At 38.9% G+C, this 22,800-nt stretch overlaps 1 protein-coding gene and 1 long non-coding RNA gene across 3 annotated transcripts in view; one reads left to right on the forward strand and one right to left on the reverse strand.

Annotated features, from left to right (window-relative positions):
• FIGN (fidgetin, microtubule severing factor) overlaps positions 1 to 22,800 on the reverse strand; it is a 125,205-nt gene that overhangs the window by 16,379 nt on the left and 86,026 nt on the right.
• Positions 20,211 to 22,800, forward strand: part of LOC111094286 — a 30,121-nt gene continuing 27,531 nt past the window's right edge. For both annotated transcript variants that reach the window (XR_005384612.1, XR_005384613.1), the window contains exon 1: positions 20,211 to 20,394. This is a non-coding gene — a long non-coding RNA (uncharacterized LOC111094286). The remainder of the gene's footprint in view (positions 20,395 to 22,800) is intronic.

Below are 22,800 nucleotides of genomic sequence, written 5' to 3' on the forward strand. Positions count from 1 at the left end.
ATGTAATGTGAAAAGTGTTCCTAGCGCTGAATAGATTTTCACATTTAGTAGTGTCATAATTAAGCTCCATGAATTGGTTGCTGTGATGTTAGATTTATTACAATAATCTTATTTTTTCCTATTTTAAATATACTTGGAAATACAGTCATCTTCTATTAGAGTTGGATTATATTCATTGTACAGCCAAATTTAGGCTTATACCAAGCTGGTTAAAAGGTTTTTTCAACTGAGGATTTGTTAACAAATGATAAGCAAGGATTTTATAACTGATAATTGATTCTAGCAATCAAGTCTTTCCTCCTCAGCATCCCCACCCACACGTCAGAAAAACATCTTCCTGTCATTTGATTATATATGAAAAGTTATTTGAGATGTAGTATATTGTGATCATTTAGAGGAAAAATCACTTTTCTATCACTAAGGTAAAACATGGACAAAAATGGACATTCTGAAAGGAATATTTGAAGAAACCACTATATTGCTCCATTAGATATTGTTCTTAAAAATGTGAATAACATTTTCCTCCCTGACTCTTCCTTTTTGTGGCACTATTTATTAAGATCTTAGCATTAAAGAACAATATTGTGGATATATATTATTTATATGCACTAAGGGTGGTCACGAGAGTTAGCTAGGCTTCTTATTGATAAGAGCAAAACCCCCAAATGTTACACACCTCAAACGAGAGGAGTTATTTCCATGAGAGATGATGCATGTGCTCAAATGAGAATATATCTATAGAGTCTGTATTTATTAATCCATCAATAGAGTATATCCTGAGGCATTTCCACATGAATAATTATATAGAAGGAACGGAAAATATTCTTTTGAGAACATCTAAATGAGACTTCTAAGAAGCTCTTGAGCTTATAGTCATGAAACATCTCACAAGATAGGACAAATACCTTTTGTTCACTAAAAGCAACCCAAAAGGTGGCACAATCAGCTTTGAAATGAGACTCTGGACATTCTGAAACAGGTCCATAAAGATAATCAATAAATGAAAAAGTACAAAAATAACAGGAGACCAAGATTTTATGCCCATTCTGATACAATGTTAAGAAGGATTCTGTTGCTGAGTGATTCTTCTCCCAGTACACTCATTTCTTCTAACCTCAAGCTTCACGACGCCTAATTGGAGCCAATAAGCCTCCATAACTGTTTTCAGCTTTTTGAATCAATAGGGCTATGAGGACTGAGACTGTCAAATTAATGGCTTGTTTCATCTGATTTTGTGGAATGCACTTCTTTGCATTACAAAGTAGAGAAGAAACCAAACTCATTCCCTTGTGAATTCATATAGCTTTCAAATCAAAAGATCTTCCTGTTATCTTTAAGTCTCAACTGAATTCGTATTCAGAACCACGAAAGAAAAAGCCAGTGCATGAGACTATTGTTAAACCTGTATCTTCCATCTTTAAATGACTCATAGCTAAACAAAAACAAAAACAAAAACCTAAGAGAGGGTCCCTGTCGGTGCCTTTGGAATACCTTATCATAACCTTGGATAACTTTACTTCTGAATCACAGAATTTATGAATGTTTTATAAAAGCAAATAGATATTCTGTACGTTAGAATTTATTACAAAGGCTAAGAGGCTCTAAGGTGTCAAATAATAGTAATAATGACAAAAATGACAATGATAAGTATAAATCGTTCTTTTGGTGAACTTTTGAAATAACTTTCCATAATGATAAAGCTATGATTTTAATTATGAATTTTAATAAGGAACTGAGTACCTAGTTAACAAGTATTTTACCTAGATTTAACCCTGAGCTATATACAAAGTTGACAGAACTTTTGGTTTTAATATCTAAGAGAAATACAAACATGGATTTATGCATAGCTACGATTCTAGTGCAGAGAATAAACAACACATACATACATATTGTCATGTAAACGAAAAATATGGGTAATAGGGCATAATTGAATAATAATGGTAATGGCGAGGCTTATATTATCAGGTAAGACGTTTTGGAGAAGCTGTTTTTTTTTTCTTTTAAGATTTTATTTATTTATTCATGCAAGACATACAAAGAGAGGCAGAGACACAGGCAGAGGGAGAAGCAGGCTTCTCACAGGGAGCCCAATGCGGGACTCGATCCCGGGACTCTGGGATCATGCCCTGAGCCAAAGGCAGATGCTCAACCATGAGCCACCCAGCTGACCCTGGAGAAGCTGGTTTTAAACTTCAGCTTTTGGCCATATCATTTAGACATAAGTCTGAAGATGCAAAGAAAGCACGTATTTAAGCTTGCAAATCATTCTGAAAAAGAATTAGGGCTCCTAATCCTTAAAACTTTGAAGAACTCACAATATCTTGTATCCGCCGTATTGTTAGCACTGCACATAATTTTATCATTTGTCATATTCCTGAGCAAAAAAAAAAAAAAAAAAGTCTTACAGTAAATATCCTTCGTTGTAACAGACAAGCAAACAAACAAATGAAACTTGAAAAAACTCATTTTTACTTAGGTCTTAAATTCATTCTTTCAGGTTTCCCCCAGGGGCCCTTCCCCTCCTGCTCTCACCTCCTTTTGACTCTGGCATGTGGGCCAGTGACTTATTTTCTCTCCTTTCTTCCCTCCTTCCTTCCTGTTTTCAAGTAGTTTGTCAATTATGAGAAAAAAGGTTACAGACAAAATATATTTTAAGTCTCAAAACTAAAATCTTCAAGCTTCCTTGAATCTCTGATTCTTGAAACTTATATTGTCACTAGAAAAAAATAAGACTAGTTGGCTAAACTGTTTAAACTATAATGACATTCATGCTATAATAATATCTGAGTGCCTACTATTACTCGAAGCTCCTGCCCTCTTAGGAAATAAAGTCCCCCATGACCCAGCAAATACACTACCAGGTATTTACCCAAAGGATACAAAACTACAGATTTGAGGGGCACATGCACCCCTGATATTTATAGCAGCATTATCAACAATAACCGAATTATGGAAAGAGCCCAAATGCCCCTCAACTGATAAATGGATAAAGAAGATTTGGTGTATATATACAATGGAATATTACTCGACCATAAAAAAGGAGTGAAATCTTGCCATTTTCAATGACATGGTTGGAGCTAGAGTGTATTATATGCTGAGTAGGAGAAAGACAGATACCTATGATTTCACTCGTTTGTAGAATTTAAGAAACAAAACAGACGAACATGGGGAAGAGAGAGAAGCAAACCATAAAACAGATTCTTAAATACAGAAAACAAACTGAGGGTTGCTGGAGGAGAGGTGGGCATGGGGATGGGTTAAATGGGTGATAAAGATTATTGAGGGCACTTGTGATGAGCACTGGTTGTTGTATGTAAGTGATGAATCACTAGGTTCTACTCCTGAAACTATTATTACACTGTATATTAACTAAAATTTAAATAAAAACTCGAAACATTAAAAAAGAAGTCCCTGCCTCAATGGAACTTAGTCTATTTTTAGTGATGATTTACCAAAGAGAATACTTAGTTCCAAGTCTGGTAGGAAGAGGTAGCTATACTGAGGAGTCAAAAGTTGAGGTATGTCTTAAAAACAGTAGAATTTCACCAGTTACAGAGAGATGAGTTTTTTTGCCTGAATCAATACTCAAGTCAAAATCACAGATGATGCTAAATGTATCTGGCACATTTGGGAACAAGGGGTAGCTTGGTATGGTTGGAAGACAGGGAGGTATACGTCTACATATAGGGTGGGACGGAGGTAGAGATGAAGCGTGAATTCAGATTGCAAATGGACTGAAATACTTGGACCTTATCCTACTGCCAACAAAAAGTGCTGCCTTCCTCTCTTTTATTAGAAATGTATCAGTAATAATCAAGAGCAGAATTGAGGGGGTAAAGAACTTGTGCAATAAGAAGAGAAAAATCTAACAAAGATTTTAGACAGGGAATGAAAGGGTGGGCTGACCAATTAGATTTAGAGGAATGAAGGGAAAGGGGACATTAAAAAGACATCATCATTAAATTAGAACTACTTGTATCTGTAAAATGGTTAATAAAGAGATTATGGATGTATATAGCATTTAATCCTCCAAAGTCTAGTGAGGGATTGTTTCTTTTTTATGTATAATGAAACAGGTTCCATGAATCTAAGGAACTTTCCCAAGGCCCCGAAAGTCAGAATTGCAACTCAGATCATGTGACACAGAATTCCTACACTTTGTCTCTCCTTAGAGAACTTACTAGTAGCTTGTACTACCAAGGAGTCAGACACTAGAAGTTCCTACCTTTTGATGGGAAAGAAGTCAAAGCTCTTTGAAGATGTTTAGGAATCATGAGCATATGGGAATCTGTTGAAATTATGGTAATGGACATTACAGCAGAGAGAAAGTGTGTAGAAGGAGATGAGAATGCAACCCTTGAGTTAAACTGACAATTAAGCGGTGGACTATGGGGACTGGGAGGACATTTATAGAAGAGAAAGAGAAACAGAGAGAAGGAGAGAATATGCTGTTGCAAAAGACAGGTGAGGAAGGATTTTCAAGGACAGAGTATTTAATGGTAGAATATGTATCAGAGAAATCAAGTAGGATGAGGAGACAAAATAGGCAGTGAGGAGGCTAGCAGTGATCTGTGAGAGCGCTGTCAGTAGTGTCGGGGTCAGAAGCCTTGGTGAGCGGGCCATGGAGAAAATGACTTATGTGACATGGCAACCACAGAAGAACTTTCCTCACTGATAAACACCTTAATAAAGATGAATAGCGGTTTATGGGGAAAAGAATCCAGGCGAATGATTTTTCTTTTTAAGGAATATGAGGAAAACCTGGTCATTTCCCTAGATCAAGGGTCCCAAGTATGGCAGTAGGCCAAATCCAGGGTGACCTCTTCTTTCACAGGTGAAGTGGTATTGGAACAGTCACACCCATTTACACCCACATACGGTCTGTGATTGCCTTCTAGCTCCCAGCCGCCTTGAGAAGTTGGGCTGAGATCACATGGCCCACAGAGCTGAATACACTTACCCCATCCAGCCCTTTATAGAAAATGCCTGCCAACCCCTGATCCAGGCTGAGGGCAAGAAATAGTGGAGAGGAAAGAAGAAAAACTGTAACACTGTGTGGATGGGGCATGGGTGGGAACTGAGAGAGCAAGGCCATCTAGAAATGGAATGAGAAGTCAAGGGTACGCATTTCAGACAATGGGGAAAAAGAAAGAACACACTTCTTTGTCTGAGAGAGGTGGGAAGGAGTTCAAGGGCAGGTGGAGTATATTTGATCCCCTCTGGTTTCCCTTAAGAAACTTTTGGAGTCAGGTTTTCCTTCTGTTTTCCTACAAGCCAGTCAGTAGATCCACATCCCATGTCTTGTTCCTCGGTCTATTGGCTCTACCCCCCATCACAGTTGGGTACAAACCGTGGTCACAGGGAGGGACACGATGAAACAGAATTTGGGGCAATCAAGGCAAATGTATCATCGCTATTAGAAAAATCACCACATGCAAAGTAGTGGATGGTAGCGCCGTTGCTATGTTTATGAGGAGAGCGTGCAACCCTGGAAACATAAGCCTAAATGAAGACTGCACCCCTATTGTGGCAAAGATTTGTATTACAAAAAGGATGAGAAATGGTAGTTATTGCTGAAATATTTAAGAAGACTCTCAACTTCCAGGAAGACTTGCAGCTTTTGAGGAAACATATGAAGCTATGTGGAAAAGAAATGGTTACTGCCTCAAGAATCCTTACTGTCTCTCCCCTCAAGAAGGAAAAAAAAAAAAAATCCATTCCATTTAGAATTCATTAAAACTTAGAGAATGTGTTTACAATATTACACAGCTGTCTGGTCTTTTTCACACTTGTTTCTGCCCCAAACACAAACACATTGCTCTCTTTCCATCATCTCTCTCTTCATTTCATAAAACAAGTCATCAGTAGGTGCTGGAGATTTCTTCTGCCTATTGTGTAGTGTGGGGTATTGCTCTTGTTTTCTTTGAGGTTACTACTTGGGCTCCTCATGGTAGGAGAGATCTCCCAGGAAGGCGACTCTGAGTCGTGGGGGAACAGCACTTGACGACTGTGCAGTTCATACTCAGTCACATGCGAACCCCTGCTGGTTTCCTTGTGTAACAAAAGACTGCATTACGCTTTCCTGCCTAAGTCTTAATGTTGGTTTGATTCTAGTGTATTTTTGTATCTCCTGCGTATCGTGTGATAATGTAAGTGTACATTTGTACAAAGAAAGGCAGTACCTCAATAATGAAAAACACTGGCAGGTTATCCAGGAATGATGCACTTTGTTCCCCAAGTTGATCATCCATTTCAGTCCTACTTAAAAATGAGAAAGTTAAACTATCCTTATATGGATAGTAAGCTACGTGGTTCCCTAAGACTGTCTGTTATAGGTTAAAATAGCTTCCTCTTAGCTTGAGAACTCTTTGTCTTTTAAAATTATTATTATTATTATTGTTATTGTTATTATTATTATTACATCGAGGAAGACTTCCCACATATCACTGCCTTCTCTTTTCCCCATTCCAATTGCCATATTACTCTGACTTGCATTTTAATGCTCTTTTTATTTTATTCTTTCTTTTTTAAAAATATTTTATTTATTTATTCATGAGAAACAGAGAAAGAGAGAGAGAGGCAGAGACGCAGGCACAGAGAGAAGCAGGCTCCATGCAGGGAGCCTGACGTGGGACTCGATCCAGGTCTCCAGGATCACACCCTGGGCTGAGGGCAGATGCTCAACTGCTGAGCCACCCAGGTGTCCCTATTTTCTTCTTTCATCTGTAGATGAAGTGACCAGGAATCCGTACCATTAGAACAGGTCGAAACCCAGTCTGTCTTGTTCATACCCATTTGTCCAGCCATAGAGTATCCATATAAAGTAGGTACCATATCTGTTATCTGTAGATGTAATTATCTATACCTTTATATATAAATCTAGTTAATCTATATCTTTATCTAGAAAGATTTGCTTCATGAAGGTCCTAATATACTCTATGTATCTAAATACTTAAAAATATTTTAAATGTTTAAATTATCTTGGAAGTCATAAACTGAACAAAAAATGTTAAATATGTTCTTTCTACCTTTATAGTTTCATCTTCATAAACATATGGAAGGCTGGGCTCAAATTTAGAATGTTCTGTCTCCTGGGTCATCAGAGCTCTTCCAGAAAGGAGAGGCTGACCTGTGACTGGCTCTTTTGTTCTTGCTCACTATCATCTCACTGCCTGAGTGGCTTAACTTTCATGCTGTAGATGAATGTTCCATCCATCTCCTGCTATGCCCCCACCTCCGTCCAGCTGCCTCTTGGCCTCTGCTTGGGTCCAGAAGTGCACACATGAAGGACACTTTCCACCTGTGGGAGGACAGATCTGGTGAAGAGCCCTGCATGGGTCCTAGAAGTAGACTCCGGGAACTCCACGTTGAAACATCCTCATGGCTCTTGGACTCCTCACAATAAGGCCTAGGAGAGTACTGGAGGAGGTTAAGACTGGACCTTCTAAAATGTCGTGCCCTTTTCATATGGGTCAAAGGATGGTTGTAGTGATTTGTTTCAAATAATTTAGTATTCTCCAAAATTAAAAGAAGCATTGTTTATGCTTCTTTTGCTCTTTTTTCAATAGAAGATACTTTATTAGGAGCCAAAAGACATACATTTTGGTACTAGTTCCCTAGTCACTATTACAGATCTTGATCTGAAGACCAGTCTCTGAATTTAAGATTCCTTACTAGTCAACCCCACATAGGTGTTATAAATGGCAACTGGCATAATGTATGCAATGAATAAATCACTATTACAAAGCTAACAATTGGCAGAATCGGGGCCAGAATTTAAGTCTATTATTCTTATCCTAGTAGTTTTGTTATTCCTTTTTACTAAAATCTTCTATTATTTCCACATGGTGGCTTTGGTAGGCCTTGTAGGCCAACAGTGAGCAAGATATTTTCCCATATAAAAAACTTTCCTTCCACTCTCACCTTCCAGAACTCTTGAACAAGTTAATCTCTTAACTAGGGTGTCCATCTCTATTGCCATGGGTACTCACCTCTGAGAAGGAGAAAGTATAACCAATAAGCATGATTCTAGCCCTCTTTGTATTTTCTGGACCTCTTACAACTTCTGCCCATAAAATATCTAAGGTCATTTTGGGTTAGAGTCTACCAATTATGGTATACTTTATAAAATGTAGAAAACAGTACAGGGTCTCATAGGAAAAAATTTATGATGTAGAACTTGCTATAGGGTGTAATACTTACATTCACTGAAAGAAAAAAACAATAAATTGAGGTTTTATTTTTTAGATATTTTACCAAAATTAGTTTTTCATACTGTTTACAATATTTTATTCCCTCTTCTTACCAAGAACTGCCTTTTTAGAAAACAATCATCTGCCTATAATAAGGACCTTTCATTCTTAACTGTTAAATCTGCTGAAATGTCAGTATGGTCATATTGTGATCATAGTGGATTGAATCTTGGCATAAATTTGCACTGTTCCACGCCTGAACCCCTAGGCTTCCAGTAACTAGTCATGGGACCTGAGGCAAATGACTGAGCCTTCCTATGTCTCAGTATTCCCACCTTTGAAGTGGGGGTAATAGTAAGTTCCCTGGACAGGTTGTTCTGAGGGCTAAATAAGAAGATGGAAGGAGAGCAACTAGAACAATGTGTTACTGTCCAGGAACTATCACTGCCAGAGTTCTTCTTTGATGTTCCAGGGGACAGACTCAAGAGAAATAATGAGGGGAAGTTACAGCTAGGTAGATTTCAGAAGCATGATATGAAATACCTTTGATCCTTCCACTACTAATTTATGATTAGGAGATTCAGCTTCCTTTTCTGGCCCTGCCAATAAATTGCTGTGTTACTTTTATTAAAAATAACTTTCCCAGGCAACTACAGTTAAGTTCCTCATCTGTGCAAAGAAAATTCAGTAATCACCCTTCAAGAATTGTAGCTCTTCCTCTCCTACCGGTACTACATTCAATCAAGGATAGTCTTCTCCATTCATCCTTTAAAACACTAACCTCTGACCCTTCTTCGTTCCCATGCTGTTGCTCTACATCCTCGTCCCTTTTCAGCAGGGCCTCTCAGATTTCCTATGTGTTTTCCCTTTTGGTTTTCAATTGTAGGTATGTATTTTGGGCTTAAAAAAAAAAAAGGAAACTTTCCTTGGTTTTAAAATGCAAGATTATTTAAAAATATGGAAACTACATATAAAAAAAAGTGACCATTATCTATAATCATGTAACAATGACCTCCATTAAAGCCACTTTTCACTTAAAGTTTTCCCTTTTCTTTGAATATTTTAAAATTTACTTGGAAATTTTCTCTGTAGTTCTAGTTCTTATATCGTTGACAGCATGCTGTGCACACCACTAACTCTTTTTTAAAGGTGAAGTTCCTTTTTTTTGAAAGATTTTATTTATTTGAGAGAGAAAGAGAGCATAAGAGAGAGAGAGAGAGAGAGAAAGAGAGAGAGAGAGAGATCACAAGCAGTGGGGAGGAGTAGAAAGACAAGCAGATTCCCTGCTGAGCAAGGAGCCTGATGTAGAACTTGATCCCAAGACCCTGGGATCATGACCTGAGACAAAGGTAGACATTTAACCGACTGAGCCACCCAGGGTCCCCACACTACTAACTTTAAGGGATGTCCTAGAGTCTCCTACCTTATATCTTTGTATATGCTATTCTTTCTACTTGTAATGCCCTTCCCTGCCCTTTCTGACATTCCTGGGCCAACAGTCCTGTGAGGTCCTTGAGGTCAATTATCTTTTTTTTTTTTTTAAAGATTTAATTTATTCATTCATGAGACACAGACAGAGGCAGAGACACTGGCAGAGGGAGAAGTAGGCTCCCTGTGGGGAGCCTGTCATGGGACTTGATCCCAGGATCCTGGGATCATGACCCGAGCGAAAGGCAGACGTTCAACCATTGAGCCTTCCAGGCGCCCCAATTATCTCTTTCTTGTTTATAGTACTTATCATTTGTGTGTGTGTGTATATATCAACATCTTATGAACTTGTAAGTTTGATGCTATAGTGCATTTTTCTACCAAAATTATGATCAGTATGACTTATTGCACTGTGTCCAGTGACCATAATGCACTGTGTCCAGTGACTATAATGATGCCTCATTCTTAGTTACACATAGTCATGCAAGAAAATGTTTTGGGAACTTAAAAGGAAAATGTTTAACTTTCCTATAGTAAATTCCTATTAAGAATCATTTAGCCAATTATGGCACTTACTTGTTCTGTGAAAATCATTTGTTTATGTGTTAGTCTCTTTCACTGGGCTGAGACTGTCTTATTCAGCTTACATTTCCAGCATTTGTCACTGTACCTCACACAGAGTATGTGCTCAATCAGTAAGAAAGGAAAAATAAAATAAGCAAAAATGTAAAATTAATAATAAAACCAGCCCACCTAAATTCTTATGAAACACAGAGAAGCCACTCTGTGTTTACATAAATAGTACCTGTTGTTGTTGTTGTTGTTGTTGTTTTTAATAAAATCAGAATAATATAGGTAAGGGGCACCTGGGTAACTCAGTGGCTGAGCGTCTGCCTTTGGCTCAGGCCGTGATCCCAGGGTCCTGGGATCGAGTCCCACACCAGGCTCCCAGGAGGGAGCCTGCTTCTCCCTCTGCCTGTGTCTCTGCCTCTCTCTGTGTCTCTCATGAATAAATAAATAAATAAAATCTTTAAAAAAATAATTAATTAAAATCAGAATAATATCTATTTTCTCTTAGTACTTACTATGTGTATGCTTAATATCAAATGCACTTAATGATTATAATATTCATTAATACAGTCCACACAAAATCTAACAAATAAAATAAGACTTCATTATGGGTGCAAGACCTATGGATACTACTGAATAAGACTTAACGTGTAATAGGATTGTGGTAAAATATTTAATCCTTATATTTAAATGTTATGTTTAAGAACTTTGGATAGGTAACCAAGTATCAGGAACAAGCATTATAAATTTGATTTTAAATTTCTTATAGTTGAAGTCACATTACTTGCATCCTATTTGTAAAACTCTATTAACAGAGTTTATGCCATGACTGGTCTAAATGCTACTTGATAACTAATGGTTAGAGGGCACAGACTGATATTTAAGATGTGAGGCTGCACCATGGTAACTTTGATGGGTTATTTTATATTAAGGATAACCAGATATGACATTTTTTAAAAAGGTCTACACTAAAGAAAAGGAACGGCTTCACTGCATCAGTGGGAACTGCTCCTTAGCATAGCTTAAAAAATAGATAAATGGATAGAGAGACAGAGAGAGAGAGATGAGAGATAGGGTTTCTTTTGAGGGGGGGCACTTTTGAGAAGAGTCACGCTCTGTACTTTTTAATAAATCTAAAGAGCGGAACTAGACTTCTAAAATCAGTTGTGTAGTTTGCTCTTCAAATGATGACACATTGTGGTTGATATGTTAAAATCCATTCTGGGTTGCTTTAGAATACAGTTTGCCCTTTTTACAAGCTTGGCTGTTACTGTACATTTTCTCTTTTGTGTAAGGTCACTTAGTCAGATTAAACTGTTTGCTACAATACTACTTCTCAAACTATACATGCCTGCTTTGCAAGGGTGATACTATAATGAAGGTGGTATGAACAAGCCCCTGCACCATGAATTGTATCCAGTAGACATCTGAATAGGTATAGATGTTTAGGGTAAATGTATTTCCCACATTTTTCCAAATGCAGTCGTAGGGATGTATATAAAACTTGTATCTGGGGCAGCCCGGGTGGCTCAGTGGTTTAGCGCCGCCTTCGGCCCAGGGTGTGATCCTGGAGACTGGGGTTCGAGTCCCATGTCGGGCTCCCTGCAGGGGGCCTCCTCCCTCTGCCTGTGTCTCTGCCTCTCTCTGTGTGTCTCTCATGAATAAATAAATAAAATCTTAAAAAAAAAAAACAACTTGTATCTGGGGGACAGTGAGCATTAAATAGAATTTGCCCCGTAAAGCACAGGAGATATATATATATGTATATATATATTTTTTTAAGTCAGATACTAAGAAAAACTAATCAAAATTTTAAAAATCCTAATTATAAATAAAAAAGAAATAGTAAACATTATTTATTTGTTCTATCAATGAAGATTATTGAGGACCTCCTTTGTGCCAGGCCCTCTTCACTATTTGCAAATAAAGTAGAAATTAAAGTGAAAGTAGCAACATAAGCAACGAGTAGCAATCACAAACTCAAAGCTGACAGTTGTTGAAACACGCTTGTTTCCCTGGGACTTGGCATGAGGACTCCGTATTCTCAACTTTCAGCTCATAAATGGGTTATGTTCTTCCTGGGGTTTTCAAATCTTTTCTCACAAATCTAATTCTGATAATTCTTAACTTTGCCCAATAAATTAAACCATATTAAAACCTCCTATGATACCAAAGAAAATCAAACTGGGGGGAGCATCTTCAGTGCTGACTTCTGGCATCTAAGATTCAATGGCAATGCATGTCTTCCTAGTACTGAGAAGAGATAATGCATATGAAGATAGTCAAAATTGTGGGTTCAGTCATATCAAAATGTGATTCATGCCAAAATAGATCTGGGAATGTCAAAAACTGCAGAAGAAATGACAAGTTTTAAATTCCTCAAAAGAGGATGTGAATTCATTAATGATTTAACTTTTTTTTTTTTTTTTTTTTTTTGGCTACTGCAGTGTGGAGCACAATCCTTTCTTGCAAAGCTTTACAATTTTTATTTTTTTCCTTGAGCAAGCCTTGGGACTCTAATAAAACGTTATAACTCTACAGAGCAACACATATCTTCGTGTTTTTACCCTCCTGGCATATTTTTGGCATGATGTGACTTTTGCCATTAAAAAAAATTAAATTGAAGTGCCACTGACAGAATTTCAAGTAAACAAAGCATCAGCTGAAAGCACAGTGCCTCCATGTGCTGGGAGCTCCAACAGACCGTCATCTGCAAATGGACAACTTTAATTCGATTCCTGGCACCATTGGCCGTGCTGAGAATTCTCCTATCTCTTCACACCAGGGGTTTGCTCTTTTAAGCATTGCTCCCTGAAGGGAAGGAAAAACTAGAGAGAGAGGATTTCCAATGACCCTGCACAGATGAATGGATATGTCAATGGTGAATATTGGTTCAGCTTTGAAACCGAGAATCCTGCAGTGGGCTCGCTTCCCCAGCCCTTCCCCACGAGTGTGAGTGCGGCCACAGACTTGTGTGAGCAGGACTCTTTAAAAGATGAAGACAGAGAATGAGAAAGCGAAAGCACAAACAGGAAAAAAAAAAAAGACAAAATGCTTTTTAAAAATTAATGCTAGTTTAAATGTTTGGGAAATTCAATTCTCGAGAGAAAAGTCAAAGAGTATCAACTCTTGTGTTCGTGAAGCTTCACCTTTCAAACTTGAGACTTTGAAAGGGAAATTCCAAAACTCTAATTGCTCATACAGTCAATTAGTAATCTGGTGTCCATCTGACGGGTCCTGAGGAACAATTAACGACTGAATTGAGCACTAAGCACTTTGAGTTGTATTCTTTGCCTTGCCAGTGTTAGAGTGAAAGAGTATACACACACACACACACATGCACACACACACAGTCACAGCAAAAGGAAGAAACATCAATTCCATTTTGTTTGGGAGATGAGCATTTCAGTTACTAATCTTGCAACTGGGTAGATGCAAAAATTCTGCCTCAATAACTGCTGAACAGGCATTTATTTTCACGTGCTTTATGGTTAGTTTTCACTCAGCTATCAATCAATCAATTATGCTGTGACATGATGTAATTTCCTAATCATACTAATATTCATGCTTTTATCACTATCAAACCTAGAGCACATACATTTCAACGAGACAGAAGTCTAATTATTTAAATATGCTAGAGCATATTACATCTCCAAGGCTGTTTCCTTTATGAGTTTTTCTCCACTAAAAGAAATCTAATTTAATTGCAAAGAGAAAAGTATATTAAACAGCATTTTACCCTTGCAGTAAGCAAAACTGATTTTTTTACAGATCCCAATAAGTATAGAATTTTTTGTGGGCCCCTATTTAAAATTAATGTGGGGTATTTTTTTTTTGCTTGTTAATAAAAGTAGAATAATAGAATTTATGTCCTAAAAAAGAAATGATAATACTCAAGGTGAAAAAGAAAATAAAAATATTTTCTTTTTCAATGTTCTTGACCTGAAAAAAATTATTTTAAGGACTAACTAAGAATTGCTTTATATCCCCAAAATATGATTTTGCATTATCTCTTATGACTGGCTTAGTTCTCAGGGTTTTTTTTTTTTTTTTCTACACTTAAAATGGTTCATACTGAAAAATAGCACAAATCATTTCAATGTTAATGTGACAGGTGCCAGAGAAAAGTTTAAACTTTTTCAAGCAAGGCCACTTGTCCTGATGCATTTGTTACAATCTATAATTACAGGCTCTATTGTGCAGATTACTTTAAAGGCAATAAATCTTCCACCCAGTATAAGTTACAAATAGCAAACTTATACTGTGTTCCCTCAGATCTTTGTAAGAAAAAAAAAATTTCAGGGATCCCTGGGTGGCGCAGCGGTTTGGCGCCTGCCTTTGGCCCAGGGCGCGATCCTGGAGACCCGGGATCGAATCCCACGTCAGGCTCCCGGTGCATGGAGCCTGCTTCTCTCTCTGCCTGTGTCTCTGCCTCTCTCTCTCTCTCTCTCTGAGTGTGACTATCGTAAATAAATAAATTAAAAAAAAAACAAACAAACAAACAAACAAAAAAAAATTTCAGACTCGGTTGCTACAATAATCACTTCCTACAGTGCTCTGAGGCCCGCAGTCCACTCAAACCATGGCTATAGCTCCTCAGATACATTTTTAAAAAATTGTTTTAATGTACATTTTCAAGAGATTCCTGAAAATTCCATTACTCTCTTCAGTGGGCAATCAGCACGGATGCATTGAAACCACACAGGAAAAAGTTACACCCTGAACAAAAACAACAAAAATCCAAAAGGCATTATTTTTCAAGTACAAAATCAATTCTTTATCAACCAATAAAAGTCTTCTAAATTTCTCAGGGAGGACTAAAAATGCACGGGGGATTTCCTTTGTACTTTACCTACATATTTTATTGCTGTTTACCTGACATTCTAATATTTCAGGGTTTTGTAAACATAAATAGATACATACAAGAATATTTTATGCACGAAGTTAGTTAATTAACATATTTTTCAAATAGAATTCTTATTGTACTGTTATTATTATCTTCCAAGTGTTGCCTTTAGTGTTACAATAACTATTCTGCTGAAAAACTATTTCATATGAAACTATAGACATGCACACCCACTTGGACACATGTAAAGGGAGGGCTTCCTGCAAGAAGTTTCATACTACCTTTATAAATTTACTTTTAAAACAGAAAGCTTTTGAAGAAAACTTCCATGTGCTTTAGAATTTGCACAATATAAAGCAGTAAACTGTTTTTTAATAATGAAAAATCAAATTAACAAATACAGAAAATACTAAACTGGAAAAAAATCACAACTTTGAACTGAGGAACAAGAATGCAAGAATTAAAAAGATTCCGTCTCTCCCTAATCATTTTCATGCAAACCTCCACCAGCTACTCACTGTATTATTTTCTTTCAATCACACACCTCCTCCTCCCACCGTACCTCCCTAATATATGTGGTGACGTGTGTGTCTACACGTGTTTCTACAATGAAGTTTCGACAGTTTTTATTTTACACATTTCTTTTTTTAAGATTTAATTTATTCATGAGAGACAGAGAGAGAGAGACAGACAGACAGACACAGGCAGAGGGAGAAGCAGGCTCCATGCAGGGAGCCTGACGCGGGACTCGATCCCAGGTCCCCAGGACCGTATCCCAGGCCAAAGGTGGCGCTAAACCGCTGAGCCACCCGGGCTGCCCTATTTTACACATTTCTGCTCAGGAAGCAAACAATCATTTGTAACAACTGACTTTAAATATGTTTTACACGTTTAAGAATCTGTTCTTAAAAAGCAATTTGATTCATTTCTCTGGATATGAAGTTTCTTTTGTAAGGAATATCTCCCATCTCAACTTGGATACCAAATCAAGACCTATTCACTTGGGGGGAAAAAATCCAACAGTTTTGATTGTAACACTAGGTCTTTGAACTAAGTTTAGTTACACAGGAGAAGGGGATTAACCAAAACACCTGAGGGATCCCTGGGTGGCGCAGCGGTTTGGCGCCTGCCTTTGGCCCAGGGCGCGATCCTGGAGACCCGGGATCGAATCCCACATCGGGCTCCCGGTGCATGGAGCCTGCTTCTCCCTCTGCCTGTGTCTCTGCCTCTCTCTCTCTCTCTCTCTCTCTCTGTGACTATCATAAATAAATAAAAATTTAAAAAAAAACAATCAAAAACACCTGAGCAGAAGAGCAGCGTGATCTTATGCTAAAGACAAAAAACCAAAGTACATCAAAAAAGCTCTCAACATGTACTTGATCAAGTATGCAGAATAAAACTGGTAGATATGAGCCCTGGCCCTTTGAACCTCAGGCTTCCTAAACAGTGATAAATACCAGGGATCCCCAAAGAGTCTCTTCCATGTCCCTTAACAGACTGTTTGGCATCAAGTGCTCAGTGGGCTGGAAACCCACAGCCAGCCAGGGAGGGACAGCACAGACGGGACCATGTTGACTCCGTCAGAGGCAGCTGATTACGATGACACCAACTCTTCACATTGAACCTGCTAAGCAGGGCTTTACCCAGAGGGCTTCACCGATGAATTGACAAACCTGCGTATATGTTAATAACGACGAGCAGGCTGTTGTAGCTGCTCATACAACGCGTGGTAATTACCAACTTTCTGAACATGGATTTTCCTCAAGCTATATTATGAAAAGCTGGAATTGTGCAATTTAAAATGATTTAAAGAGAGTGGCTACAGTAACTTCATCATCCTGTTTTTTGTGCTGGACTTATTTCACAGTCAAGGATTACTAAAAGAGAATCTCGGAAGTCAGTGGAAAAGTTAAGAGCAAAAGCTTCGGCTTCCTATCACTGACTCACGTAGCTTGAAGGGATTTTTTTTTTAAGATTTTTTATTTATTCATGAGAGACACACAGAGAGAGGCAGAGACACAGGCAGAGGGAGAAGCAGGCTCCATGCAGGGAGCCCAACGCGGGACTTGATCCCAGGTCTCCAGGATCAGGCTCTGGGCCGAAGGCGGCACTAAACTGCTGAGCCACCGGGGCTGCCCAGCTTGAAGGGATTTTGAAGGCCATTCATTCGGCCCCTTCATCTTACACTTGAGGGGGCAAAGGCCCAGAGTTCTCAGTCTCAGTGGCAGCAGAGCCCGAATGAGAACCGAGAACTCCTGCACCCATCTGGGGAGCTTTCCGTGATCCGATCTTGGCTGCTTTATATCTTTTCAGAAAATTAAAAATCCAGGTGCTGGAATATAATCATAATTTAAAAGATAGTCCCCCAGAGGCAAAAGAGGTGGAAAACTGATGAGGAAAAAGAAGACAGGATTGTCAGGACAGTAAATCCCACGGGTGGTACCCCTAAAAATAAATCACATTTAGCAGATACAAAATATTATACCACAACCTTGTTGGTAACAAGTAGGGATGAGCTTATCATTCATTTTCCACTTAAAGTCTAGTAAAGAAGTCTGAGGTCCATGTTGTGTTTACCAGAACCCATGTTCTCTAGATCACTCAGGCTCTAGCAGAATCCGTGGTTATGCCTTCTGATGTATTTCAGTAATAAAGAACACTTGTCTCTCAAAACTACATTATTAAGCTGTTGTGGTATAATCATATACTAACCTAATCTGATAGACTCATTTGGTTGTCATCTTAGGTAAAAGAAATATATTCTTTTTCTGTAGCATGTTCTGGCTTCGGTTATTTGGAAATGGCTGAGTCATGACTCCCAGCATGTAAAATACCCACTGAGAGTTTGTTTTCTGAAAGTACATTTACTCTTCAGCCAGTTTCACACACTGTTAGGCTAGGTTGATGCTAATGACTAGCACCCTAGTAATCCAACAGAAGGAATGACTGCTTCCCAAAGCTTCCAGAAATACTTGCAGATCCAGTGGGACAGTGACAACAATGCTAGATTTAGGAGAAAACAGGTCTGGGTAATTGGTCTCAGCTCAAATAATTAGTTGTGTTCACTTAGCCCTTTGATCATTTGTTTCCTCATCTACAAATGGAGTTAGCTTAGACTATCCCTAAGGCCCTCTTTATTTCTATAATGTTATGCTAATAAATTAACTCTAGGGACTAGAGAAATGAGAAAGTAGAAGAGTACGCCTTATCTAAGACAACCTAAAATGTACTCAGAGAAATGGGTACTCAGAGAAAGGAACACCTAATCATGCATGGAAGACTTCTCAAAGGTACCTACTGAATATAATTCGCCTTTTTGTCACAGTTCTTGGCCCATGGTGGCTCCTCATTAATTGTGTATCAGATGAATAAATAAATCTAAGTCTTGTAGGATGGAAAAGTGGAATGGCATTCCAGATAGACCTAACACTATATGTAAAGGCTTTACAGACACAAAAGGTTATGGCGTGTTCAAGAAAAGAAGTGTACTTAGATTATGAGGACTGCGGTATAACAGTGGTCAGAAGTGAAGCTGGCTTCCACTCGAGAAGGGCCTTAGCACTGGCAACCAAGAACACTTCCATCTAAGCAGAATGGGGAAAACACATTCCATTTGGGAATACTAGGTTGTAACATGCAAGAAAAAAATACGCAAACACATAAAGAATACATCAACAGCACCAAGATACTCCAAATAAAGTGGGGTTGCTGGAAGGAACATACTTAAGGATTAAATTTTACAAGGATGAGAGCATCCAGTTATCATGGATCCTGGGCAGGATTCTCTCCCACTCCTGTCATTCTCACTCCCAAGCCATGGGTGACAGCCGTGTGAGCAGAGGAGTCCTTTGGATCCTTGACACTGAGCTGCTGCACCCCCTATCTTATTCTCACTTCCCCATATTCCAGCAGGTGTGAGGGCAGGTGTCTAACACATTTGCCTTGCTTGGGAAATGACACATGGTCATCCTCTAGAAATAATGTCGAGGTAAAGCTGGTTATAGTTACAAGAAAACCGGCCTTAACTATAAGTGCTTCCTGGGATCCCTGGGTGGCGCAGTGGTTTGGCGCCTGCCTTTGGCCCAGGGCGCGATCCTGGAGACTCGGGATCGAATCCCACGTCGGGCTCCCTGCATGGAGCCTGCTTCTCCCTCTGCCTGTGTCTCTGCCTCTCTCTCTCTCTCTCTGTGACTATCATGAATAAATAAATAAAATCTTTAAAAAAAAAAAAACTATAAGTGCTTCCTAACTAGTCTCCTCCGATGCATCTTTTTTTAAATAATGAAATGTGAGTAAAGGTTCTAAAAGCAAATTAACATGTGAGGCAGATTCACAGAAAACAGTTATAACTGATTATACACGGAAGTAAATGAATAGGCCCAAAGTGGGCCCAATCTATAATCACAATACTTGTCACCATGAACAGTACAACAAACTTTAAAATTAAGTGTCAAATGTAAACAACACTAAATTTATTAATATAATAATTAACAGAAACCATCAGTTAATCTTTAATTAATCTCCCTGGTTACTAGTCTCTCTGGTGGTCTATAACTTTATGGAAATGTCGTGAAATGCAAAACTCATTTATATCGTGTTAGCTTTGGAGGGAGAAATTATTTTAAAAGCTTCTTAACATCTTTTTTTCTCCAGTTGCTAAGTTCTATTGGATAAAAAAATGAATAGATTATGTTAATATATATTTTTTTAAGATTTTATTTATTTATTCATGAGAGACACAGAAACAGAGAGAGAGGCAGAGGGAGAAGCAGGCTCCATGCAGGGAGCCCGACGTGGGACTGGATCCTGGGACTCCAGGATCACACCCCGGGCCGAAGGCAGCGCTAAACCGCTGAGCCACCCAGGCTGCCCTGCTAATATAATCTTTTGGAGTGACTCCACAGTCATTTATAGAGAAAAGTTGGCCATTACTAAAAAGGAAGCATTTGTAGTTACACTGTTTTTCCACATCCAAATGTGATGTATTTCATTTAGGAATTAAAGGGCACATTCCTGCATTTTATGCTTTTAGGTATTGTTTCAAAAACAAAATAGACTACTCTGATATTATCCGCCTGAGTTAAGAATGGATTGTCTTCCAAGAATACTTTTGGTAGATCAGAAATAGCTTCTCATAGAAATATCATTTTAGTTGTGTTGGTTATTTTTCAGGCAACTCCACAGAATGATCTATTAAATACCTTACATTGAAAAAATTAAGATCTACTCTTGCTAAGCTTCCTCATGTGAAAGGACTGTCTGCATGGAATATGAAGTCTGAGCTACAATTTCATACGCCTAAAAAACATGGTCTGGGGCCCGATCTCAGCAGCTACTTAAGAAAAGGTGTATGTCCAGGTCAGTCATGCTCTAATTTCTAAAAATTGGAGAACAAAAGTTCCTTGTACATGTGAGGCAATCCTCCAAACTTCTAATGTAAGAATAAGCCATTAGTAAATCCAGAGCATGGATTATATTTGCATATTTAATTTGATCACTATCATGTAGCAATATCCAGTACAAATTAAGGATGAAAATTACTCCTCTTTATTACTTCTGTTCATAAAAGTATTAAAATAAATATGCATTTTGGGATAGATAGCTCTTGGTAAATGGATGGAAAGTTTCCTTTTCTGGTAGTAGAAATTTTAGTGTGCTGTCAAATCAAGAGCAATAGAAGTCAAATAAATAAATGTGCACAAGAATCTACAAGTGTAGTATAGGACTGAATATAAGGCGACTATATACAGAAATGACTTTGTTCTAGTGTATCTTCTCTTTGTTAACGAAAATGAAAATTAACTCAAGTGTTGTACTGTGTATTTTAAAGGCATAAGTCACTGTTGCTGTGTTACTCTATAAAGTTTTAGGCGTAATCTGCATTTCGTTGAACACATACACTGAGGTAATAAGCTAAAATGATAGAGGCTCATAACCAACATTTTACTCTTCGAGTCCTGGGAGTCCTGGTGAAATCCAAAATTTCACTATGACAAATACAAACACGTCACCTCCTTTTTTTTTTTTTTTGCTTTTGTTTTTTTTTTTTTTTTGTTTTGTTTTTTTTTACAAAAACACAGCTGTAGCATGTTCCATTGACCTGACAATAAAGTAAAAGTAGTAGGAAAATAGATTTTCTTATTGTCCTTTACGGATTAGCAGATACACGCACCTCTCGACCAAATAAATACGTCATTATAAACATTAGGTCAGTTTCTGTGCCATTCTGGTGGAACAGGATAAATAGGCACCGCCACCATCTCTGTTGACAATACACTGGTCTCACATTAATTTGATTGAAGGTGGCTTGCCAACACATCTCACTTTCCCCATTTGAGAGCACTCAGATAAGAAAAACACAGTGATGTTTAGCAGATAGGCCTGGTGACACAATAGAACGCAACTCATTGAAGAAGTGTAATTATAGTGATTACTTCAGAAAAGAGAGCAGATACACTGATGGGAAGCAGTAAACACCGCCACAATCACAGGAGCACGGCTCCCTCCTGGTGCAGATACGGGCGTCCCACACACCACCGGCCTGGCCAGAAGGCCGCAGAAAGCTTTGCCACTTAACAACCTCGAAGCACTGAAGGTTACGAGATGGCATAAGCCAATCTGCCCACGTGCTGGAACAAAGGGCCCCGTCTGGTTGGGCAAAATGCAATGTATCAAATAGATGCGTCAAGCAGAGGAGTCCTCCTCCTCCAATTAAAAAGGAGCACAGGGACGCCTGGGTGGCTCAGTGGTTGAGCGTCTGCCTTTGACTCAGGTTGTGATCCTGGAGTCCCAGGATCGAGTCCCGCATCGGGGTCCCTGCGTGGAGCCTGCTTCTCCCTCTGCCTGTGTCTCTGCCTCTCTCTCTGTGTCTCTCATGAATAAATAAATAAAATCTTTAAAAAAATAAAAATAAAATGGAGCACAAACATCAGGAAAGTTGGCCTCCAGACGAATGTAATCTGCAAATGCTTTTCTTTTTTTTTTTTTTGATAAATTTATTTTTTATTGGTGTTCAATTTGCCAACATATAGAATAACACCCAGTGCTCATCCCCTCAAGTGCCCCCCCTCAGTGCTTTTCAAAGCTGGTATTTTGATGGCCCAGAAAAGACACGGTGTGGGGGCCCGTCCTCCCAGGTAACAGTCCCGGGAGACCAGCTGCAGGGGCAGGGAGGTCCGTGCCCTTCAGCGGGCGCACCCGACCCACAGGCCTCAAGGTACCCCAGGAGCGTATCATCACCTGACGAAGCAGCGCAGAGGCTCACCCCTGCCCGGTCCAGCAGGTTGGAGGTAGGAATAGAAGCACAGGCCTTGGCAGAGGGCCCCGAGCTCCGCCACCATAACCCCTCCCCCGCCTGCCATTTCCGAAGAAACAGAGGTGGCAAGAGGTTCACGGCCTGGCTCCAGGCCGCACGGCAAGTCCGTCAGCCTCCCGCCCCCAGCTCTGTTCTCCACCCCAGTCGAACTGTTTTTCAGTCACACGTCTTACAAAGCAAGAACTATTTACATAGATTTGCACTGTAAAAACTATACAGTACTTCAAAAGCATTATTCGATTGTCACCAGACCTGCCTGAGGTCCCTAGAAATACTCTTACGTCAGGTATGTATGTACCTGTATACGTACAGAAGGACAAAGAGAGATAGAAGTGGAAGAGACACACAGAGACAAGGGAAGGTGGTAGCTCGAGAGACAGAGAGTAAGACAGTGACAGAGAAGTGAAAAAGCCAAAGAAAAGGTGTCGGGGACCCACACAGATACACCC

Source organism: Canis lupus, chromosome 36, assembly GCF_011100685.1.
Source record: "Canis lupus familiaris isolate Mischka breed German Shepherd chromosome 36, alternate assembly UU_Cfam_GSD_1.0, whole genome shotgun sequence".
Lineage (NCBI taxonomy): Eukaryota > Metazoa > Chordata > Mammalia > Carnivora > Canidae > Canis > Canis lupus.